Below are 24,137 nucleotides of genomic sequence, written 5' to 3' on the forward strand. Positions count from 1 at the left end.
AGAGTGCACATGTATGGAGACCAGATGTTGATGCCAGGATCTTCCTCCATTGCTCTCCACCTTTTGGATATTGTCAGGGTCTTTCACAGAACCTAGAGTTCGCTGATTCAGCTAAGCTGGCTGTGCAGTGAGCCCCATCTTGTCTCTCAGGGGCTCCTATCACAGACACATGTTACCATAGGTGTCTTTTTGAGCAGGTGCTGGGCCTCCAGAATCAGGCCCTCATGCTTTTGTGGCAAGCATGTTAATGACTGAGCCATCTCCCCAGCCTGTATTTATCATCATCTTTTAGGCACCTCAGTGTTAAATGAAAGAGCTGTCATGTAAGGAAGGCAGAGTTAGCAAAAACTGTGTTCATAAAACAAAGCCAGGTCCTTGGGGGAGGGTTGTTGAGAGTATTTGAGGCAGAATGGGAAGGGATGGAATCTACCTGCTACAATCTACCTGCTACTGCCTCCTGAAAGCCTCTTTGCACAAAGGACAGACAATTCTTAAGGGAAAAAGCAAGAGAGATTTGGAGAGGGAGTGAGAGAGAGAGAGTGAACATGGCACAAGTAGCTCTTTTTCCATGAGTGTAGCGTCACTTACCTGCCTGGCCGAGCTTCCCTGGGAATAAGAGGGATGAGGCATCCTTGCACTGTCTGAGTTTTCATAGTCCAGCTGCTCTTTCCCTTCAGTATCCATTGTCACTTACAGCCTGCCAAGCCTTGCCGTGTAAGCCTTCAATCTTGCAATCTTGGTGTCCCACAAGAAAAAGACTTTCATATGTGGATGGCCTATCACGGGCCATTGGCAGATATTCTCTCACTCGCCTGCAACTTTCGGCAATTCTCCTGCCTCAGCCTCCCCAGTGCTAGGACTATAGACGTGTCCCACTGTACCCAGCTCCATGCTGAGATTCTGCAACAAGGAGCAGTGGGACCTGGACAGGTGCTTGGCAGCCAGGATGCCCCCTGCAGCAGAGACTGAAGGAGGCAAAAGGAAGGTAGGCAAGTCCTGGCTGCCCATCTTCTCTCCCTTTGACCTCACATCCAGCCTGACTACAGCCAGTTAGGAGTTCAGAAGCCATGCCAGGCCTCACTCTGCACCTTAGCACCTTCCCTCTGGTTGGCATTGCTCTTTTCCCTGGAGCAGGAAAGTATTTGGTGGGCCATCATACCTGCCTCTCATTCTGCACTGCAGCAGACATTTGTGTATTTTCTCCATGGTCCCTCAAAGAGCATAGAGGATAGGGACATAAGATGTCCACTCACCCCTCATGCAGGCCAGATTCTCACCTAACAGACACTTCCAGTGATGTTGGCTGTGTATGCTGTTCTGGCACACGTCCCAACATTCCATTTTGCAGAGGAAGAAACTGAGGACTGAAGCTAGCAAAGGAGCTTAGACTGGGACCTCATGATGCCTCAATCTACTCATGCCATTCATTAGCCTCAACACTGTGACTTTTGCCGGGGCCATGGGAAGGGACAGAGGATGTTGGAAGTATTGGTGCAGTACTGTCAAAAGGGAAAAGTCAGAAGGAAGCTGTCAAAGCGAGCAGCTGTCAGAGTAGACAGGCCTGCCGGGGAGAGAGCTGCCATGTTCATGTGACTTGAGTCGTTGCCCTGTTTTGTTGCTGCTTGGCTTGTTGGGTTACTTCTGCTGTTAGAAAAAGGGGTGCCAGACATCCCAGGGCTCCTGCTCATGACTTTTCATCTGTCTAGTGCCTTGCTGGTGTACAGAGGCACTCAGCAGGAGGAGAGTAGGTCAGAATGGAGTCATGGATGGATGCCATCATCATACTCCCATGAGGGCAGGGACCCTTTCTCTCAGGAAGGTGCTCCCACTCATCCTCTAAGACCTCCTCATGTGGATAAATCTGTGTCTTTCTTAGATTCAGTGCTTTTGGTGACCCAAATCCCAGGCCAGCATTGGGCGAAAGATTGACTTTTTTTTTTTTTTTTAAAGATCTCTACTGTTTAGCCTTTCTCCCAAAGCATTCTCCAACTTCATGCACTCTCTCTGGCCAGTGGTTGGAGCCATCTCTGTTTGCCCTGGACTCCTGCAGCTTCTTTGTCTTCCATGTACTTTGCACACCAGGATTGAGAGATCTGCTGAAATGCTAGGTCTGAGGTGGTCTTGTTGCAGATGGCCCCTTCAGGGCCCTGAGAGCTTCTCTACGGCCTGTGAGGTGCTGTGCCACTGGGACCTTGACAAGTTCTCACTGCATTGCCACCTTCTACCCTCACCCCTACTGGTCCCTGGGACCTGCTCTGGCTCTGGGGTTGCCTCAACATTCTCTCCAGGTTCCTTGCTGACCACAGCTCTTCATGAAGTTCCACCTAAGGTCTGAGAAACGCTGGCCAGGCTGAGAGATACACGCTGCACAGCTAGGAAAACTCTGGCTCCGGAGCCTCGAGTGTCTCCAGTGGGACCACCTCTTGGCAGCTTACTGTGCTGCCCTCAGCATTTCCTGCATGTGCTCACACGTACCTGATCAAGTTCTGGAAGAACAGTTCTGAGAGGAGGTGGACTTAGCAAGGCACCCCGGAGTGGGGAAAGGGTCTGTGTGCCTGCACCTTTCTGAACCATAGCCCAGGGCTGGCGGGGTGGAATGGATGAACTCCTAACAATGGGAGAGCAAGGAGAGGGAGAGCAGGATGGGATCCAAGTGGTGTGCTGGTGGGGGGTGGAGGGCAACGATAAAAGCAAGACTTCAAGGAGAGGAAGTGAAATTAAACAGTAAAATGGATAATATCAGATTTAAAGAGAGGAAGAACATGGGGGAAGCTAGGAACACGAGCAGACAGAGTGGCTATAAAAACAGAGACATGGAGAAAACGGAAAGAAAGTGGAAGCGGGCTGTGCGGGTTTAAGCATCTGCCTGGAATTGTGAGTCTCTGTCCTGAGAAGAGGCTCCCTGGCTTCTGGGGACACAGCTGTCACCCGGTGGTGAGCCCTTCCACGTTAAATGCAAGCAGGCTTGTTGCTGAACTTGGGGACCAGCCTTGTTCTCTCTCAAAACATGAGTCCCATGCGGCAAGGTGAGGCCGAGGCCCGGGTCCTGCCACCCAGGTGACCTTGACTGAGGCCTGCCCAAGTGGGTGCCCTATTCTGCACCCTGCCCCAGGAGGTGTGTCTCAATAGCCGTTCAAAGAGTCTTTCTCTTTCAGTGTCGACGTTAACTCCAGCGGAGAAGAAACTGCACAGGCAGAAGGAGGGAGGCTCCTCCTTGGGGGTCCCTGGAGAACATCAGGTAAAGGATGAGTGGCAGCCCTGCCAGGCCAGAGTCCCACACCGTGAATGGGGGGCAGTGAGTCCAGCCCCGGGGGCTCAGTCCGAGCTATATCCCTGGTAAGTGACACCAGTGCGACTCCCCTACTGCGAATAACCACCTCTAGGGGTTCCCAGCACCTCAGCAGGGAAGGAGCAATGCCATCTTTCCAGTGAGGGGCTTGCTACAAGAGGTAGAAAGATGCTCTCTTAGTTAGGGTTTCTATTACTGTGATGAAACACCATGACCAAAATAACTTGGGGAAGAAAGGGTTTTGTTTTTTTTTTGGGGGGGGGGGAGGGGTTTACACTTTCACAGCACTGTCCATCATTGAAGAAAGTCAGGACAGAAACTCAAACAGGGAGGCAGGAGTGGACAGAGTGGCTGTCTTCTGGTTTGCTCCCCCACGGCTTGCCCAGCCTCATTTCTTGTAGAAAGAACCACCAGCCCAGGGATGGCACCATCTGCAATGGACTGAGCCCTCCCCCAGAAGGAGATGAGGAAATGGGAGCAGGGTGGGGGCTGTGAGGGTGGGACTGGGAGAAGAGGGGGGGCTGGGATTGGGCTGTAAAGTGAGTAAATAAATAAATAAATGAAGAAAAAAAAGAAAAAGAAAGAGGAAATGTCCTACAGCCAGATCTTACGAAGGCATTTTCTCAGTTGAGCTTTCCTTCTTTCAGATAACTCTAGCTTGTATCCAAGTTGACATAAAACTAGCCAGCAAGCCTTTAATCCCAGCACTTGGGAGGCAAAGGCAGGCAGATCTCTGTGAGTTCAAGGACAGTCTGGTCTACAGAGTGAATTCCAGGAGAGCACCAGGGTTGTTACACAGAGAAACCCCGTCTCAAACAAAACACTTAGCCTAGCCAGCACAGATGCACAATATGATGAAGGAAGTGTGTTCCCAGGGAAGGGTTTGCAAGCATATGGACCTGAGTTGGAGCTCCAACATCCCAGCTCATAAGAGCTGGCTGTGGTCAGGCATGTCTGCAATCCCAGCACTGCGGGGGCACATCCAAAAGTCAGTCTGGCAGAATCTGTTAACATCAGCCTTGGTGAGAGGCCTTGTGTCCCAGCAGACTTTTGCTGTCAACTTGTCACAACCTGGAACCATCTGAGAGAAAAGTCTCAGTTGAGGGTGTGCCCAGATCAAACTGGTCTATGGGCATATCTGTGGGATTTGTCTTGATTATCGATTGATACAAAGAGGGCCCATTCCATTATGGCAGCGCCAGGCAGCCTAGTCTAGGCATGTGGTCCTGGGCTATCTAGGAAAGCTAGCTGAGTGTGAACCTTCAAAGTTGCCAGAGCCAGCAAGCAGCATTCTGTCATGGTCTCTGTTCCCAGTTCCTGCTTGAGATCCTGCCCTGACTTCCCCCCTCCCCGACCTCATGGCAGACTATAACCTGTAAACTGAAATAAACCCTTCCTCTCCCTAAGTTGCTTTTGGCCATGGTATTTGTTACAGCCTGGTGTCACAAGGTAAGATGGGAAGTGATTGAGGAGGACATCCTGGACTCCTAACACGTGTGCACACATGCGTGTCTCCACCTTCCTGCGTGCTCATGTGAATATACCTCCAGACACACACATACACATACATACACACAGATTAGTGACTACTACATGTGGGGGAGGCAGCAACACTGGGCACGGTGTGCTGAGAGCTGGGCATAGGAATAAGGTGAGAGGATACCATATGCCCTCTCACAGAGAAGAACACACCTACCACTCCTGTTCCTGGGAAGGGCCCAGCAAAAGGCATCACAGCTGCAATGTAAAATATGACTTCTTCTGGACCCTTTGCAGGACCAATGAAGAAGAATGAAAAGCAGAATTGATCCAGACAGAGTTGGGTACTCTCCACAGCGTGTGTGTGTGTGTGTGTGTGTGTGTGTGTGTGTGTGTGTGTGTGTGGAGAAGGCTACTTTGATCCACCAGCCAGCATCTTAGTCTAGTACAGCTGGGCTTCTGTGCAGAGGTGAAGAGCAGATGTTGGGATCAGGTAAACTGAGGCAGTCTGGTCTAGTCCTGTGTGAAAGGCCAGAGTTGCTTTAGGTTTACAGAAAGATCGGGCAGGTGGAGATCAGACGGTGTTCCCCACCCAGTGTTCACACAGGGGGCCCCGGGGCCATACACAAGTGAAACAGTCTCCCCCCTCTATCCTCTGAACGCTGTTGTAAGATTGTTACAATTGACAAACTCGTGGCCACACTGTTCCTGAGATCTGGGCTTTACAAGAGAGCTCCGTTGTTTGAATGGAAACAATGTGGCCAGCTTGTTTCTCTGGCTGAGCATCCTTCCTGCTCCCTTCTAGCCTAGTTCCTAACCCTGGAAACCTGCCCTCTCTAAGGCTTCCACCATTTTCCCTTCTCCAGGATGTCTTATTCCTGGAATCAGAACTTGGGGCCTTTTCAGCGCCTCCCTCCACTTCGTAATCTAGATTTGAGCTTATTTCATGTCCTCACAGCTTGATACCTCCCTTTCAAACTGGCTAATATTCTACAACCTGAAATTTGGGGGACATAGTTGTGTCTTTGCCGCCTCCCCATGAACTCCAGATAAAGCTTTGTCTTATCTTCTCCACCCACCTTCCCAGCTGCACAGTTACTGCTTTCTGCCTTGCCAGATGGATTGACGGTGAGCATTTCCGACTGGTGTGCAAGCTACCTGAGACCTACTAAGAGCACCTCTGTCCTGTGAGCCCCTGTGAATCCCCTCTGTGAGCCTCCACAGAGCTTCTATGAACCCCACACACTCCTGTGAGTCCCTTCAGCCCCAACAAGACCTGGGAAGCATGTTGCTTTAGTCACCAACAAACAAAATCACCCTGGTTTCTTTCCCACTTGGGAACTTCAGCTCCAGATAAGCACAAATAAAGAGCTTTGCATTCAGGTTAGTTCCCTCCCTTCTGGGTGTCCAATTACAGTTATGATTTTTCTGTCTCATTTACAAACCATGTTAGGATATTCTAAGCAAACACTTTTTTTTTTTTTTTTTTTTTTTTTAGCAATAATGACCTTTAGTGGAATAACAGGGTCCTCCCTACCCAGTTCACTGGGAATTTGGTGTTCTGAGGAGCACCATGAAACACTGGGAGAGAAAGCCCAACACAACTCACTTGGTCTGTGGCACCCAAGAGGCTCAATGTTCTGGAATATTTCGGTCCATCCAGCCTGAGCTCAAGGGAAGGAGCTGCTCTGGCCCCTCCATGGACTGATGAGTGTGTGGGGCTCAAGTCACCTTGTCCCCATTCTTCCTTTCAAGGTGGGCTGCTTAGCCTTGACATCTTGGAAAAATACCAGATGCAAGGAAGCACTAATGTCAGCGGTAGATGCATGTTGATTGGCTGAGAGGAAATCAATGAGGAAAGCAAAGCAGGAAGACCCTCCTATCAGTCCCGGATCCCAGATGCTGGAGTCTGAGGGACGGGCCCGAGGAATATGATGTCTTGGGGCTGCCTCTTCACTGAAGTGTCACCCCACTAAATCACATTCCCAGGAACCACTGAGCGGTGGAGGCAGTAGGTGAAGAAGGGTTCATTGGGGAGGAGGTTTATGACTGCTTCTGCCTAGAAGGTGGATTTAGGATGGATCGTCAAGGAGAGATCCTTGGTGTGGGAGTGGACCTGTTGGTGTCCCTCAGTACAGGCTGCCTACCCAGCTCAGATTTCTTGTCACTTCAGGCAGCTCTGTGGCTGTGTGTAGGCTGAGCTCAGAGAGGGAGCTAGAGAATGAGAGCAAGAGGCAGAATGAGTCCCACATCCTTTGTGAAACTAATCTCAAGTTGTCAACGTGGGAAGTGATCTGATTGTATGAGCTAAGGTGCCATATGGCCTGAGCAGGGCAGGACCTTATGTGTGTGTTTGTGGGGCTCTAACAATGTCTCCTGAGAACAGAACCCCAGGTGCATGGTCAGTACCTGCTCCGAGGCACAGCCTTGGCTGGCCTCACAGCCTCCCTGCCCCTTCCTCCTGAGATGGTCTCCCAGGCTTTCATGACTGCAACTGTCTATCTTGGGATCAGAACAGGTGACAACACGAAGTCTGTGCACTCACAACCCAGGCAGAATTACTGAGTCACACAGTGGGTCCCTGGAGCTTACTCACCTCACCTAGGCTTTATTCTAATGAACACCCACCCCCAAGCCCTGTCTCCACCCATCCATTTCAAGTCTCCCCGGCCTGCCTCCTGCAGGCTCTGCATATAGATTCAGGCAGTAATGAGCTTGTTTCACTTAGCATGGTCTCCAGGGTTCATCGGCATGGCTGCTTATAGCAGGAGTTCCTGCTTTAAGGCTAACTAGTTGTTCCTTTGTGTTTTTAGACCATGTCATCCGCATCTGCCACCTGTCACTTGGGTTGGTTGCTTAGCCTGGCTGTTGGGAGGAAGCTGCTGGGGACCTGGGTATGGACACACTGTCCTCAAGTGAATCTGGGACATTCTGCAGGGTAGTTTCCAATCTGGGTCACAAAGCGAACTTCTTCCCATGGTCACCACAGACATGGAGCTTCTTGAGGAGTTTATTTATTTAGTTTTTTAAATTTTCCCACTACAGTAGGACAAACCCAGACATATTGGAAAATCCATGGGGAAACAACAGCCTAGTCAAAGGAGAGGTAAAAAGGTACTAAGAAAATATCTGGAGACAGACAGAGATGAAACATAGTGCACCAAGATGAAGGGGACACAAAAGGTGGGCCACAAAGTCTAACCTGGAAAGTTAGAAAAAGAATGCGCAGAGCTCAGGGTTAGCAGAGAGCAGGCTCTGGAAGTGCCTGTGTGGGCAGAGTGGGCAAAAAGCTTAATCACAGTTGTGTAAATAGAAAGCAGGTCTTTGCTTTCAAACCATACTACGGTAATCATGCACAGGGAGACAGGGAGGAGGTAAAACCCATCTCTATTTTTCATTGTAGTATAAATCCTGCCTTCCTGTTTTCCTGAGGTCTGGTATAGTCAGAATGCAGGCCAAAGGCCTCAGGGGTTCTCATTTGCATGTCCGTTTACATAATCATGCATATTCATGAACATTGATTTTCCTGTTGTGTTCAAAATACCATTGACTTTGGTATGTAAAATCAAATAAAATTAATAGTTCAACCTCAGCCAAGTGTATTCACACATATTGTTCAAGGCCAAGGGTGAGAAAGCACAGGGCACCGTGGGGCAGAAGGTTGGTGATCTGCCCTGTTTGCTGACTCCAAGGGGCAGCTCTTACAGCTGTGGAGATACTGGGAGTGCCCCAGGCAGAAGCAAGGGCCTAAAAGGAGGCCTGAAATATATGGGCAGGAAACACTGTGAGAAGAGAAGCCCACGTGGGTGGGCAGGGCCTCTGTGTTTCTATTTATTTTTTTTTAGAATTATTTTTAAAGACAGTATACTGTTCTGTAACTCTGTAGCCCAAGCTAGCCTGAAACCGACTGTTCAGCCCAGGCTCACCTCAAGCTCAGGGTAATCCTCCTACCTCAGTTTTTCTGGAGTGTTGAGATTGTAAGTGTTAGCCACTGTGCCAGGCTTAACCTTTTATATGAAAAGACATGCTTCCTCTACATGGCCAGATCAGTGGGTGCTCTGACAATGGAAGTGGTTGCTTTACCAAGGGTACTGCCCAAGAGAATTAAAAACAAACAAACACCAGAAATTTAGAATCAGAATTGCAAGGGAACCATCACAATTATTGGAAGGGTTGGCAAGTCCTGACCAAGGCTCAGGATATGGGCCCCAAGGTGTATCATTAGGATAATGCTTTTCAATCAAAAGACAGTGAACCTGAACTTATTCCAACTTTTGAAAGAAACAGAACACATTTTAGTTCAGGTAGCTCAAAAGCCAAGATCTATATTGGGTTTAGGAAAAAAAAAAAAAAGAGGAAGGCAAGCCTTTACTTCAGGAACGGCTGGATCTGGACACTTAGTCATTTGCTCTTGACCTGGTAGGCTTCCGTTCTTTCCATACTTGGGTGTACTGGTTCCATTCTGCATGAGGCTGTCTCATAGTAGCAAGAAGGTCACCCTGCACCTGAAAGTTTAGACACTCAATTCCCAGCAGCCCCATGGCTGGGGAGCTGAGCTTATTCATTTGCTTCGGCAGAAGTTCTAGAGAGGAACCTCCCCAGACGCTGCAGTCCAGGCTAAGCCAGCAAGTAGATCTTTCAGTGCTCTGTGTGGCCAGGCTAGAGAGACAGCCCGACTCGGTGGAGTCGGTTGCTTGAATCACACTCGCCGAGGAGTAGAGTTCCCAGGAGAAGATCACGACTCTTTCACCCAGAAGAGGAAGAATCATGTGTTCCCACGGAGGGGGCTAGGACACTTCAGCTTGGCGTCCTGCCTTAGCAGCTCAGGGTATTCCCCAAGTGAGGGCCTGGGTTGCTTGTGAGACAATCTGGAGATCACAGTCTGGAGGACAGAGCTGACATCATCAGAGGACATGGGGCAATGGTGCGGGGATCCCCTTTTCCTTCTTCTCGATAAGGCCTTAAAGGGGAAATGAGGGGCTGGAGAGATGAGTCAGTGGTTAGAGCACTGGCTCCTCTTGCAGAGGACCAAGGGTTCAGCACCCAGCACCGACTTGGTCACTCACAGCTGTTTGTGATCCAGTTTCAGGGGAATCTAACAGCTGCAGATGGCCTCTTTGGGTAACACACTCACACCTGCGCACATACATACACACACACACACACACACACACACACACACACACACACACTGCTCTGACATATACGCCAAAACATCCTTACACATTAAATAAAACAAATTCAAAGAAGAGGAGGAGGAGGAGCAGGAGGAGGTGAGGGAGAGGGGGGAAAAATTACAGACTTGCTATCCTCACGCGCCCCAGGTGTTAGGATCCTTCTTGTGACGGTTGCTCACCCTGACTGCCCTTGTGGGAAGCTCTTCCTGGTTTCTTTGAGCTCCCAGAGCCTGAAATCTGCTGCCTAGCCAGGTGACCACCTCAGGTCCTCACCTTGTGCAGAAAGCCAAGCACTATCTGCTCCGGTCAGCGCACAGATGTGACAGGAGCCTGCGACAGAGAGGCGACACTTCTAAATCAATGGAGAGCGATGGCCACGCGCTTTACCTTCACAGGCGCAGCTCCGGCAGAGCAACTCTGCAGCAAAATTGAAAGTAAATGGAATTTCAGGGGTGATGGCGGCGGGGGCCAGGATGGTAAGGCGGCCTTTGTAGCATGAATTCATATGCATTATAAAAAAATATCGCCCGAATCTAAAGAACTTGGCGGCCTTCCAGGAGACGTGCAGACACTCGAGCTGTGTTTACCCAGCATGCTTCAGTAAACTTTCAATCTATTTACAGGTATGCATGACAGAGTGCCTTGAATGTATGAGTTATTGGTTCTGCTATAAATGGAATTAATCACATGAGGTGGAGACCCGTGGCGATAACAAGATGCTGAAGCTAGCTCCGCTTGGGACAAGAGCAGCCCCCTCCCCTGGGACCTTTCTTACCATCTATGGCCCTTGGCCAACTCACTAGCCACTCCAGGAGTTACGCAAGCAGGAAGCGAAGCAACTGTCTGGAGCAGGGCAGGTGGTTAGTGAATAAATTAATCTGCAGGCAGGGGAAGCTGGGAAACAGAATCTACCCCAGGATGGAGCCTTTCAAAGATGGAGAAGCCCAGTGTACCCTTCGAGGTCCTCATTCCCCAGGCAAGGCTCTCACCCTGGTCACAGGGGGACAATAGCCTTCAGAGCCACTGGTCATATCTCCCAGGTCGTCAGAAGTGAAGAAGAAGGTCCACAGCCCATTATGCCCCAATGGGTAGATAGGAAGGGTATGCCAATGGCAGGCAACAGGAACAGGGGGCTCGGGGGCTCCAGTTCCCTCAGGCCACGCTGCTTGAACATGTGTGTCTCAGACACTACAGTAGTAGGTTCTGTCCCATGACAGCATGAGGCATGTTGTCATTTGCACAGTTCTGAAGCACGAGTGAGTGGGTGACCAAGGCTGCCAACCTGTGCTCCTATTTCTAACATTTATAGAGAAGCCATCCGAGGACAAGGTAGACATCATTTTGATTCCAGAGCCCAGCTGCTGATGGGGCAGGTACAAAGGCCCTGCAGAAAATACGTCCCTGGCTATGGACTTGGCGGTGCTGGAGCCAGTGTCTGCTTTCCTGAGACATGTGAGCAAAGCACACAGAGGTCTGTGTTCTCCGCAGGTGTCTCCTCATTCATCAAAACACAGCACCAGAGTAATTCACCCCAACTCACATCCAATCACGTGGATCCTCACTGTGATTGACAGGGTGGAGCGTGAGTACCAAGCCCGCAAGCTCCCCCTTTTCATCGCTCTGGGCAAACACCAATTAGGAAGAGCAGAAGCACACAGGAGGGCGACGAGTGACTCCAGTCACCACCTCCCAGACTTGGCTGCTAACTGAAAGCCTCCGTCTTGTTTGTCAGGGGCCAGACAGCTTTATAATTATTGAAATAAAGTAGTGGTTTGAAAGCGATGTCAAGTAGCTGGCAGCATAATGATCTTGTGACTATGGCTGTCAAAGAGCTGACATGTTGGGGGTGCCTGGTGAGGCCTTGCTTTGGTGGGGGGGCTAGGTGTTCCTTCCTACCCCGCCTCAGGATGGGCTGTAAGAAATTCCAAAGAGCGCACACTGTCTAAGGCATTCAGAGCCACAGCAGGTGTCTCCCACCTTGGGTGCTGTTTCTGTAGGCCAGTCAAGCAAGTTGGTGTGGTCTGATGTGTCTGGCTGCGGTGATAGGACTGTGGTGTGGGGCTGGCCTGGGTGGAATTTGGCTAGCCATGTTGTTCCTCCTGGGCTGGACATGGTCCTGGATTGACTTCTGTCACCTGGTTTAGGCAAGGCTTGCTGGCTTGGCTGTGCTGGCCTGGTAGACTCATGATGAGCTGGTTGGGAATGTGGCCAGCTTGTCTCTGCTTGGCGCTACCCCAGGCTCTGTGCTTTTGAGGTGCCACATAGGCAGGACTTCTTTGCTAAAAAGCCTGCTCTAGGCCACATCTGGCTCCAGAAACATCCTGGAGTGTACTGTGCTGGGTGTGGAAGGTCAGCGGCTCCAGCAGGCACATGGGACAAATGTACATGGAGTGCTCCAGAGACTCAAGGAGCATCCCAGACCTGAGCACCAGGACACAACCACAATCCAAGCTGTCTTGCTTGTCTGGCCTTCCAGAGACCCTTCGAAGATCCAGGGAGCCAGCTCTCCTCCCAGCAGGCTTGAGCCTCTAACAGTGCTGACCCCCTCGGGTACAGCAGGCAGAAGGGTGGCAGAAAAGCTTGCCGTAGTGTGCAGTGACAACACTTAGCCTAGGCTGGATCCACTGAGCTCTCCCGTGGCTAACCTCAGCCCATGGGGCTGCAAATTGGAGGATCACAGTGATAGCAGTGTCCACAGATGCGACTGTTGTGTCCGTGTGCATGCTGTGTGTCCGTCAGCAAGTCAGTTAACCATGCTGACCTCAGTTTCCCATTTTGTAGTGAAATAAGGAAGACCCCTCTGCAGGAAGATATGAGGAAGTAGATGGTAGAGGACAGCTGCAGGTGACTTCCAGAGAACTGGCTGTTTGGGGTGCGTATTAGTTACTTGCCGCTGTGATAAAGTACCCTGACAAGGGCAACTTAACAAAGAAGGGCTTATTTTATCTCACAGTTGGAAGGTACAGTCTATCATGGCAGTAGAAACCCAAGGCAGCTGGTCGCTTCCTGTGCACAGTCAGGGAGCAGAGACCACTGAAGGTTGGGATTCGGCTGCTTCCTCCTTGCCACTCAGCCCAGGACCGTAGCCCTCCCCCCATATAATGCCACCCGAAGTTATGGCCGTTCTTCTCATCTCTGTTAATCCAACCTGGAAACTTTCCCACAGACACGCCCAGAGGCTTGTCTTCTAGGTGATTCTAGATCCTGTCAGATTGAGAACAGTAACCATTGCAGGGTGGATTCTCCTGTTGCTTGGAGTAGAGAGGCCAAGGGCGCTACTGTGCCTTGGACAGTCCACAGTATCCACCCCGCCACCACATACACATAGTGAACAGTACCCCCCCACCCCCCCCACCACAGACTGTCACTCAGACTGCAATGGCAGCAGTGTTGCTCAGGGAACTGGGCGGTTACACGCATGAGATCAAATCAGCATGACTTCTTTGTTTTTCTTTCCAATTCTTTTCTTCTTTTTTTAGTTTTAATTATACTTTATTTACTTTGTATCCCGCTCTAGTTTCCTCCCTCTTCCCCTCCCAATCCCTCCTTTTCTCCCCCTTCTCCACACACTCCCCTCCCCAAGTCCCCTGGTAGGGGAGGGTTTCTTTTTCTTCCTTCTGATCCTAGTCTGGTAGGTCTCATCAGGAGTGGCTGCATTGTCTTCCTCTGTGGCCTGGTAAGGCTGCTCCCCCCTCAGGGGGAGGTGACAAAGATCAGGGCAATCAGTTCATGTCAGAAGCAGTCCCTGTTCCCATTACTATGGAACCCACTTGGACACTGAACTGCCATGGGCTACATCTGTGCAGGGGTTCTAGGTTCTCCATGCATGGTTGGAGTATAAGTCTCAGGAAAGACTGCTGTGCTCAAATTTTTTTGGTTCTGTTGCTCTCCTTGTGGACCTCCTGTCCTCTCCAGCTCTTACTATTATTTCCACTTCTTTCATAAGATTTCCTGCATTCTGCCCAAAGTTTGGCCATAAGTCTCAACATCTGCTTTGATAATCTGCAGGGCAGAGCCTTTCAGAGGCCCTCTGTGGGAGGCTCCTAATTTATTTCCTGTTTTCTTCTTCTTCTGGTGCTGGAGAGGTTGTGGAGAAAGGGGAACCCTCCTCCACTGCTGGTGGGAATGTAAACTTGTACAACCACTCTGGAAATCAATCTGGCACTTTCTCAGACACCTAGGAATAGTGCTTCCTCAAGATCCAGCTATACCACTCCTAGACATATATCCAAAAGAGGCTCAAGTACACAATAAGGACATTTGCTCAATCATGTTTGTAGCAGCTTTATTTATAATAGCCAGAAGCTGGAAACAACCCAGATGCCCCTCAACTGAAGAATGGATACAGAAATTGTGGTACATCTACACAATGGAATATTACCCAGCAATGAAAAACAAGGAAATCATGAAATTTGCAGGTAAATGGTGGGGTCTGGAAAGGATCATCCTGAGTGAGCTATCTCAGAAGCAGAAAGACACACACGGTATATACTCACTAATCTAGACATATAATATAGGATAAACCTACTAAATTCTGTACACATAAAGAGACTAATCAAGAGGGAGGACTCTGGCTAAAATGCTCAATCCTCATCTAGAAAGGCAAAGAGGATGGACACCAGCATGACTTCTTTACCCGAGGCAGCAGCCCTGACTCTCCATGGGAACCATGGAGGCTGAGGATGAGTCAGTCTGTTATGGCTCCACTTAAGGCACCAAGAGTCACACCTGGGAAGTTCTAGATGAAAGCCTCACCATTTACTATTTGCTATGACCACACTTCTCTCTAACTTAACAGCCCCTTGCCATGTCTTCCTGCCTCTCCACAGAGCCTGTGTGCAGGAGGGAGACTCCTTTTCTCACAATGCATCACCCCATGCTGATGCCCTGCACTCACAGCTACATCTAGCCCCTTTGCCTCCCAAAAGCTCACCATCAGATGTCTTCCTGTGACCCAAGGGGCTAAAGTCATGTAACTCAGTCAGCAAAGTGCTTCGAACTTACCGCTTGGCTCTCCGTGGCCTGTGTGGTGACCAGGGCTGTCCTCAGCCTAGGCAGTAGGGACCTGTCCTACATTCATTTCTGTTGCTGTGTGAAATACCTTGACAGAAAAGAAAAAGAAAAAAACAAAACAAAACAAAACAAAACAAAAAAAAAAAAACAAAGCAACTTAGGGGAGAAAGGGTTTATTCCACTTCCATTTAGGGGACATTAAAGCAGGGATTTGAAGCAGCCATTCTCATCACACCCAAGAAGAGTGGGGAGAATGAATGCATGCTGCAGCAGACAGGAGAGATCATATCTTGGACTTCAAGTAGCAAGCAGAGTGCCCACCACCAGGCACAGGCTTCCTCCACCAAGGCCACACCTCCCACACCTCCCAAACTGTGAACCAAGTCCCCAACACCCAAGCCTGTGAGAGACGTTCTCATGCAGGCCATAGCATTGTGTGAAGCCACCAATGGGAACCAACGACCATAGGGCAGCTGAGGATCTTCTACAGAGCTGTGGGTTAGAGTGGACGAGGGGCTTCAAGGGGATTCACCGCTGGGGCATGGGAGATGGTGAGTGACAGGGTTCAAAGAGACCCACTGCAGGGCTATGAGGTATGGTGGGCGAGGAAGTCCGAGGAGAATGATCACAGGGCTGTGGGGACAACTACGTTAAGCCACGTGCTGGGTCCCCGAGAAGCATCTGGGAAGGCTGCACCATGACCTCCCCTAAGAGTACTTCTGTGAAACAAGTGGGCTGTTTGGATGCAAGGGAGAAGCATTCACCCTCCTACCAGTCCCATCTCAGGTCTCTGGCTCAGGGCTCACAGTGGACAAGTGACATGCGCTTCACCTGGCATGGAAGGCTTGGGCCGGTCCTGTGAGCCAGCCTCCCTCAGTGGTACCTCCTCACACTCAGGAAGCTCCATCAGCCACTTGATCCTGGGCACAGAAACTTTGACTCATAGAAGTAGATGCTGCTTTTTTTTTTTTTTTTAATTTTTTTTTTTAATACTGAGTGGGAAAAAAACCCTGTGAACAGACAGGAATCCTGGGGTTTGCCAGTTGCCACAAGCCTCTCCAGGAGAAGATCAGCATTCACAGGCCATCTCAGGGGGAACAATCCCCTTCACACTCATCCTCCCAGGCCCAGCTATGGAACACACCAGTACAATCTGTTTGTATTCAGATAGTTTCTATGCTTTGGTCATGGACACAAAGTTTCATCTCTGTCTGTTTTAGGAACAAGACTGGTGGAGTTTGAGGGAGTCGCATTTAATTCTATAGGGAATCGCTTCTCCCCAAGTCTCAGGCAGTTTTCCACAGAGGCCTCACCATTCCTCAGCCCCTGCTGCACAGAACCAGCATTCCAATTGCTCCACCCTCCTCAACATTTGAGACTGTCCGTTGTTTAACTTTAAAAAAGAAATCATTTAAAAATTTTTGTCTATTGTGATGATTTTAAGAACTGCAATCTAAGAGGCATCATGAGAGCACTTCGTGGTGGCTCAAACTGGCATTTTTTTTTTCTGAGACTGAGTCCTACTGTGTGACTTGTGTGTTCACTGCCACCAGTGTGTCCTTGGCGAGATATCTGAAGGAATCCCTCCCATTCTGACAGTGACATCCATCCTTGCAATAGCCATCTTTCACGTGAGCAGCGTTTGACGTGTGCCTTCTGCGTGGTGGCCGGCAAGGATGTGGCAGGCAAGATGAGAACTTTATGTACAGAAGCCTCACTTCAGTGGAGGACACCTTGTGGAAATTATATTGTAGCTGATGATTTCAGATCCAGACACATGCCTTGAGGACAAAGCACGGCCTCCCCGAGGGCTCTGGATGGTGGAGATAGCCAGTAGCCTATGAGGGGACCAGGAAAGGCTTTTTAGAGGAGACCTCACTGATTCCAGCAGAGGAGACGACCAAAATCAGAGTGGGACAGTGACCCTTGGCTGGGATATCATAGGGGGATGGGCTGGGTGGGAGCCAAGGGAGAAACATTCAGGGGTTCTCCTGGTCTCACCTGACTAGACCCAGGGTAGACTTGTGATGAGGAGGGATGATCTCCATCAGCTGGGAACAACTAACTCATCTCATCTCAGAAGGTGTGGTATTGAAGCCACGGGCAAAGTGGCTAGTGCCTGAAAGCCAGCAGCGAAGTCACTCTCCATCCTGGACAAGGGGCAAGCTTGGGAGGAAGGCCATGAGGCAGCAAGGGAGGTCTGGAGCCTGATAGCACCAACAGCCACTGTCTTGCCTAGAAACAACAAGTGGTGGGGCTGTGGAGATGACGTAAAGAGCTTGCTATTGCAGGAAGAGAACCCTAGTTGGAATCCCAAGCACACACATGTGAGCATGTGTGTCATGTGCCTGTAACCACTGTGGCGGTGTCTGTAGACAGCTGGGTCCCAGAGGTCATTGGCAAGCCAGTCTAAGCCAAAATGGTTGAGTTCCAGGTCAGAGAGAGACCCTGTCTGAAAAGCCAAACCAAACCACAAAAGGGTGGAGTGTGATGGAGGAACACACCAGATGCCAACCTCCTGCTTCCGCACACACCTGCCTTATTGAGAGTGTCTACAGACATCCCTGCACACACATCAATGAGTACATTCCATTCCTCATTTAACACACACACCATGAAACTTTCGTTTCTGAAGACAGATTTTCATTTCTGAAGATAGATTTTTAAAAATCTATAAACATCGTCAGAATGTTTCTGGAATTAAAAAAAAAATTACACGTGTCACTGTTTTTTTCTCACACATCAACATGAGGTTGGTCCACTGGACCATTTTTGATGTCCAAAGTGACACTTTCACAGGTGCTTGTTAAACACATTAACACTCATTTGTATGCATTCTTTAATTTTCACTGATGCTTTGTTACTGCCTGGGAATACCCCGTGGCTGGAGGTCCCACAGAGAACTCTAGCAACAAAACGGCGACCTAAGAAGAACAACCTGTTCCCACTTTCCCACCCTCACCTTCTTATCCCTTCCTCACCAAAACTTGTCCAGAGTCCTGCACAGCAAGGGACACGGTGGCCAGCTGTCGCTAGGAGCTGCCACACTCTGAAATGTGGAATCCCCTCTTTGAGGAGTAGCTTCCCTGATGGCAGCATCAAGGGCCTGGGACATTATAATAACAGTTCCTGTTTTTTCCAGGCTAGGGAGACAAGGAGGAGTACATTCCCAAAGACAGTGAAATGCAGAAGTCACAGGGACCCTTCGTAGAAGGCTGCCAGGACAAAAGAAATTGCTTCCAAAAATCTTCCCCCAAATGTTCTAATGAAGTGTGAGGTTGTGTGGTACAAACTCAGCCTTTGGTTTTCTTGCTGCAAAATAAAAAAGAAAATAGAAACTGGGTATGGCTATTTAACCCTACAATCCCAGCACTTGGGAGGTAGAGGGAGGAGGATCAGGAGTTCAAGGCCAGCCTGGACTGCATGAGACCCTGTCTTACAAATTGACAGGGGTGGAGGTAGTCTTTGGCAGGGTTTCCTGCTGTGCTGTCCTGGGGAGGATGGCATGGCTTTCATGATTCCAGCTTCCAGAGGTCCCAGTGGGCATTCCTCAGATCATGGCTTGATGACCTTCTTCAGGTCAATCTCCAGGCCCAAGGTTCTTCTTTAAAAGAACCTTACTGTGGAGTTATGTCCCCATACCTCAAGGTTCTTAACCATACCTGTAAAGTTCCTTTTGCCATGCAAGGTAAGATATTGATGGCCTGTGTGACATTTTGAAGGCATTATTCTGCTGACCGTGTAGCCTACCTCACGGTGAACATGTGGTGTCTGCCTGAGACGGCAGTTGGCTTTACAAACAGCAGTTTTACACTCATCCCATTTTCATAATCTGCCTCCCAACCCCTTCCCATTGGCTTTGGAGGGTTTTTCAGTGTCTAGCTATAAAAACAGTGGCCTCCATTTCAAATGCTTCAAACATAGTCTACATTTTTCACATTCTGAAAAGACAATTTCCTAAAACCACCCACCCATTTAAAATCGCTCACCATTCTTTCATTGTTTTGGCATCTGCTAACCCTGCCATAAATTGAAACCCAGAACCATAAGGTAAATGGGATTTCCCAGGGCCAGTCCCCTGAAAGACACCCAAGGGATGCCTGGCTTGTTCATTTGTCTGACCCAGATAATAGCGTGAGTGGGGCAGACCTGGTTAGTGTGGCCACGCCGAGCAGGAGTTTAGTCAGAATATTAACTTCCTTTAAGGCAATTTCTGCTTGATCTGATTTAATTTTCTCTGTGTATGTGAGAGACAGAGTTTGAGCCTGAAATTGATGCTTGGATTCCAAGCCTGTTCTGAGCAGCAACCAGCAGGAGCGGCAGGGTGTCAGGAAGATGAACCCCACTAAACCAGGGCCAGCATTGCCCTTTCAGGTGGAGCTTGAGGAAAGGGGCTGCTGGCCATGTTGATAAGGTGGACAGGGAGAATGCTGAGAGCCAGCCTGGCTGACTGGCACTTCGACTGTCTCTGCAACGTGAAGCACTTGTCCCTGCGGATGCTGTGGACGGAATCGGGTGAGGCGAGGTGGCGTTCAAGAGCAGAGACTTCGTCCATCCTCTGGTTCAGGACCCCTGGATATGCCTTCAAGCCAGCGAGTCTTCATTCCCTGATCATCGTCCTGCCATGAATAGCCCACATGCAGGTTCCCCTCAGGCACCCCTGAGAAGGGACAAGTCAAATGTTACTCTACTGGGCTTGCTGTTTGGTGTTTATAATTGAAATTAATTCAGGGCTGATACATAGTGTCCTGGTTAGTTTTTATTCTCAACATAACCTAGAACTTAGAAGCGAGTGGAAAGAGAAACTTCAACTGAAGAAATGCCTCTATTTGCCTGGGCTCACGTCTGTAAGAGGGCATTGTGACTGATGGTTGATATAGGACAGCAGTTGTGACCCCTTTGGGAGTTGAACAACCCTTTCACAGGGGTCGCCTAAGACCATTGGAAGACATAGGTATTTACATTACATTTGTAACAGTAGCATAAATACAGTTGAGAAGTAGCAATGAAAATAATTTTATGGTTGGGGTCACCACAACATGAGGAACTGTATTAAAAAGCCACAGCATTAAGAAGGTTGGGAAACACTGATGTGGGAGGACCAGCCTTTGGAATCAGTCTTTGGAGATGAACAGAGAGCCCTATGGGATTTCCTAGGAGACTCCAGGAGGAAGTCATTAGGAACTGTGTCATTCCTAGGCGGACACAGCTTATGACAATGCTGGCTGCTTTGGTTTCTCGCTCTCACCACAAAATAAATATTGACTCAACAGTCATTTAGAGTGTGCTCTCTGTCCCCACCACAGCAGGATCCCAGGCTAGCTCCAACACCGTTGGGAGTGTGTGTGCCAGGCCTGGCCTGCTGTGTTTACCCTGTGCCTTTTAGCTGGCTTTGAGCACAGTCGCAGCCTTAACTGAACAAATATTTAAGAGCTGCCTGCAGCATGCGTGTGGGACTGGCCTGGAGAGATCACATTTCAACAGCAACCCCAATCCTTCGAGAACAATAAAACAACTTCATAGCAAGTGTGTCGAGTAGAGCCCACGTACACATGGGACAGGGACAGTGACTTAACACGGAGCATGCTGGGACAAGCAGGGCTAATTTCGATGGTGGCATAACCAGGCAGGGTCTCCCTGCTTCCTTTCCCCACAGCAGCGCAATCAGACAGTATTCTAAATAAGACTTGTCAAATGTGCTCTGCTTAGTGTGAAGACCAAAATGCTGAGGCTGGCAAGGGGATCTATAAACCTCACTTTCCTCCTTTGAAAATGTCATTCAACCTGGATTATGGCCCGGGTGCGCTGACTCTGGAGGTGTTTGTGACTGCCAAAGTGAAGTTGAAAATGTATGTCTCCAGTGGTCTTTATCATGCTACGGTGACAGTGGCCGGGAGGCCCTTTCTTCCCAGGATCCCAAGAGTGACACATGAAGAGGAAAATTTGGGCAGAAGCTTCTTGGTGTCTGTCCTCACTCAGCCAGATGTCTGTCTGCACATGGGGCTGTGAACCCCCCAAACAGTCAAAGGTTCTCTTTATTGTGATCTATGTCTCTAATGAATGACAATGATTAACACTGTATTAATTTGTGTGTGCAACGAAAAGTCACCAAGAGTGGCCCCCTTGGGGCAGGTTCTCATAGAAGGCACAGTGTGTAATACAAATTGACAGGTACTGTCCCCAGTGACAGATACAAGACATGCAGACTAAAGGTCTTTTTGAAAAAAGTGACAGGATGACGGATGGGTGCACATAGCTTTTCACAGAAGGATTATTCTTCTAGATCCTGGAAGCTGGGATGAACCTGTCTGAAAGCTGACCATTCTACATGCCCGCCGGGGGGCCTCCCTGGCATCTTGAACACGTGTGAGCCCACAGCTTCGTGCTGTACAAGAGCCACTGTGGATAGGTGAGCTTACAAGAAGTTTAACTTGTTGGATTTGAGTCAACCATACTAGCTAGAGAGGTTACTAGAGGTTACTATCCTGGCAGGGCAGTCAGGGAACATTTCTGGCCTCCTAGAAAGTTCTACTGAACAGAACAACTACCATAAATTAGGCCTCTTCATCTCGCCTCACGTAGCAGAGCACACAGCTGGAGAGACTCCACATGTGTGCCCGCCTCACATGCATGAATACATATAAGGCCTTCCCAGAACTCTTGATGAGCTGGTATCCAGAGACCCTGGCACCCACCCCGTTTCTGTGTCATGTCCTCATGCTTATGCAGCAAGAACTTCACCCTCTGAGCCAGCCAGCAGAGGAACACAACAGCCTCACTTTGATTCTGTGCTGGAGGCTGATTCTGATGTAAATTTAAGACCCCCTTTTGAAAGACCCTTTAAGAGGGAGCTGGCAAGACGCAGAGGACAGGTTCAAAATAGGTTTCCCACACATGATTCCAACCATTCCTTTAACTGATGGAGGGGGCTAAAAAAATTCAGCGACCCCCGAACTGGGCCTTAGAGTGATAGCTCAGCTGTGCTTAAATTCTGCTCTAAAGCAGTCTAACTAGGTAGATCTGAACTCGTATTTAACAACTAGGTATCCATTTTTCATCTTTAAAATCAGGCAAATGCTTGCTTAAAGGGAAAGCTAAGGAAGGGAACTGTTGGTCCCGCTCTGCTCCCCCTCCCTTGACGGTGATGCCCGCCATCAGACCAGTGGCCTGAAAGGGAGAAGGAGGCAGGAATGGCTGGGTGAGAAACTGACTCCTGGGGAGGCAAGCTTCATGGAGCAGCTTATTTAATTGGGGGGAACAAAGACTATTCAAACCTTAGGGGAGTGAGTAGAGGCTTTCTGGGTGAGTGTACATCATTGGCTGGGGCCAAGGTGCTGGGAATGCCTTATTTGCATGAAGAGGAATTCCGGGGTGCTTGCTGGACATGAACTTATAAGGAGAGAGGAAGTTTAACCTGTAACCTGGCTGTCAGGCTACATGACCACCTCAAGGGTGGTAGAGATGGGGGCCAAAAAGCCACCTGTGCGGGGACATGCAGGCCCAAAGCAGGGAGGAAGCAATCCCACTCCTGTGGTCTCAGGGTGAGAGTTTTGGGGTTTGGACACTTCTCGACCTCACTCTTGCTCCAGGCTGGCTCCTCCTGGTTCCATGGGGAGCCATTTGGGAGGGGTTTGGGTGTGCTCGAAATCAGGAATGATGGCCCCACTCTGCCGTGTGTGCTCTCTTCTGCTGGCATCAGTCTCTCTACTGAAGAGGTCTCTTCATGGAAGCAGCAGCATGTTACCAACAGGCCTTGGAAGCTGACTCAAGGTCCACAGTGCACTTGGGTGCAGCCACAATGCACATGAAGACTTTCCAAATCCTAGCTTCAGGAGACTTTCCCAGCTGTTTTAACTCCTCACTTCAGACCTGCTGGCTTAAGAACACTCATACAGGTCTGGGAAACGGCTCCACCAGTAAAGATTATCCTACACAAGCAGGAGGCATCCCAGGTTGTGGTGTCATGTGTCTGAAATCTCAGGAGGATATCTGCAACTCAGCGGCCAGCCAGCTTAGAAATTGATGCACTCCAGGTTAATAGGGAGAAGCTGTCTTAAAAAAAATAAGTGGAGAGAGATTGAAAAGGACATCTGACATTGTTCTCCAGCTTCCACGTGTGCGTGTGCCCTCTGCACACCCTTTCTGCACAGTGATGGGCTGAGCCCACAAGCTAAGACAGACCTTTCTTAGATTGCTTCAGTGAGGTATTTCGTCAGTGGCGAGAGAGGATATACAGCAACTTGGTACCAAGGGTGGAGACATCCGTGTGAATACCCTGACTGTGTGGTTCTGAGGCCTTTAAGAACTGGTCTGTGAAAGTCTAAAGTTGCAGGCTAGTGGAGCTTTACAATGCTGCGAGCAGAGATTGATGGTAAATTCTGATGAGAACTGGGAATACCAGATGCTGGGAGCCATGTGGAGAGTAAAGATTCATCTTGAGAGGATGGGAGCAAGGACTCCATTGGGGATTTGATGTTCGTGCGGCATTGTGGGGAACAATCAGGCTACATTCTTCCCATGTTTTAAAACTTTCAGTGAAGTTCAAAAGTCCTGGGTTAATTTGATTGGCAGAGGAAACTTCAAGACAGCATAGCATGCAGACTATAGAACGGCTGTTGGTGATTGATTTTGGACGTGTTTACACTGATAATTCTGAATACAACAGGAAAAGAAGGATGTGAAAACCAGGCACTCCAGCATATCAATGTTGTGAACAAGACGGATATGGGTGAAATGAGAGTCAATCTGAAAGGAATCCCATCATTCAGATAAACTGTATTTCTCTCTGGATTAGTAGAAAATGCGGTTGGAGGGTGAGATACCTCACATGGAGATCTCAAGGTATAGAATGCAAGCTCATTAGTGGGAAGACTAAGTTAAAAAGGGTAGTGCCGGAAAGAATTATGGACGGAGAGAGCCTCCAGGGTGCTCTGCTCACACAGAGATGGGGAGGGAATTGCTCGCCTTGGCTCAGCTGCCCGAACACTCAGAGACCGAGACCGCTGTAGTGATATGAAGGGCTCTGGTTGCGTCTTGAGTGACAGAAGAATTTGTATCAACCACAGGTGCTGGCTTTTCAGAAATTCAGAATACAAGAGTTAGAAATCAGGGAGGCTTGCACTAAGGTTCCAGAAAGAACATTGAAGGGACCCATCAATACACAGCAGGGGTGGTTTCGT

The sequence above is a fragment of the Psammomys obesus genome, unplaced genomic scaffold, assembly GCF_907164565.1.
Source record: "Psammomys obesus unplaced genomic scaffold, mPsaObe1.curated_primary_1811, whole genome shotgun sequence".
Lineage (NCBI taxonomy): Eukaryota > Metazoa > Chordata > Mammalia > Rodentia > Muridae > Psammomys > Psammomys obesus.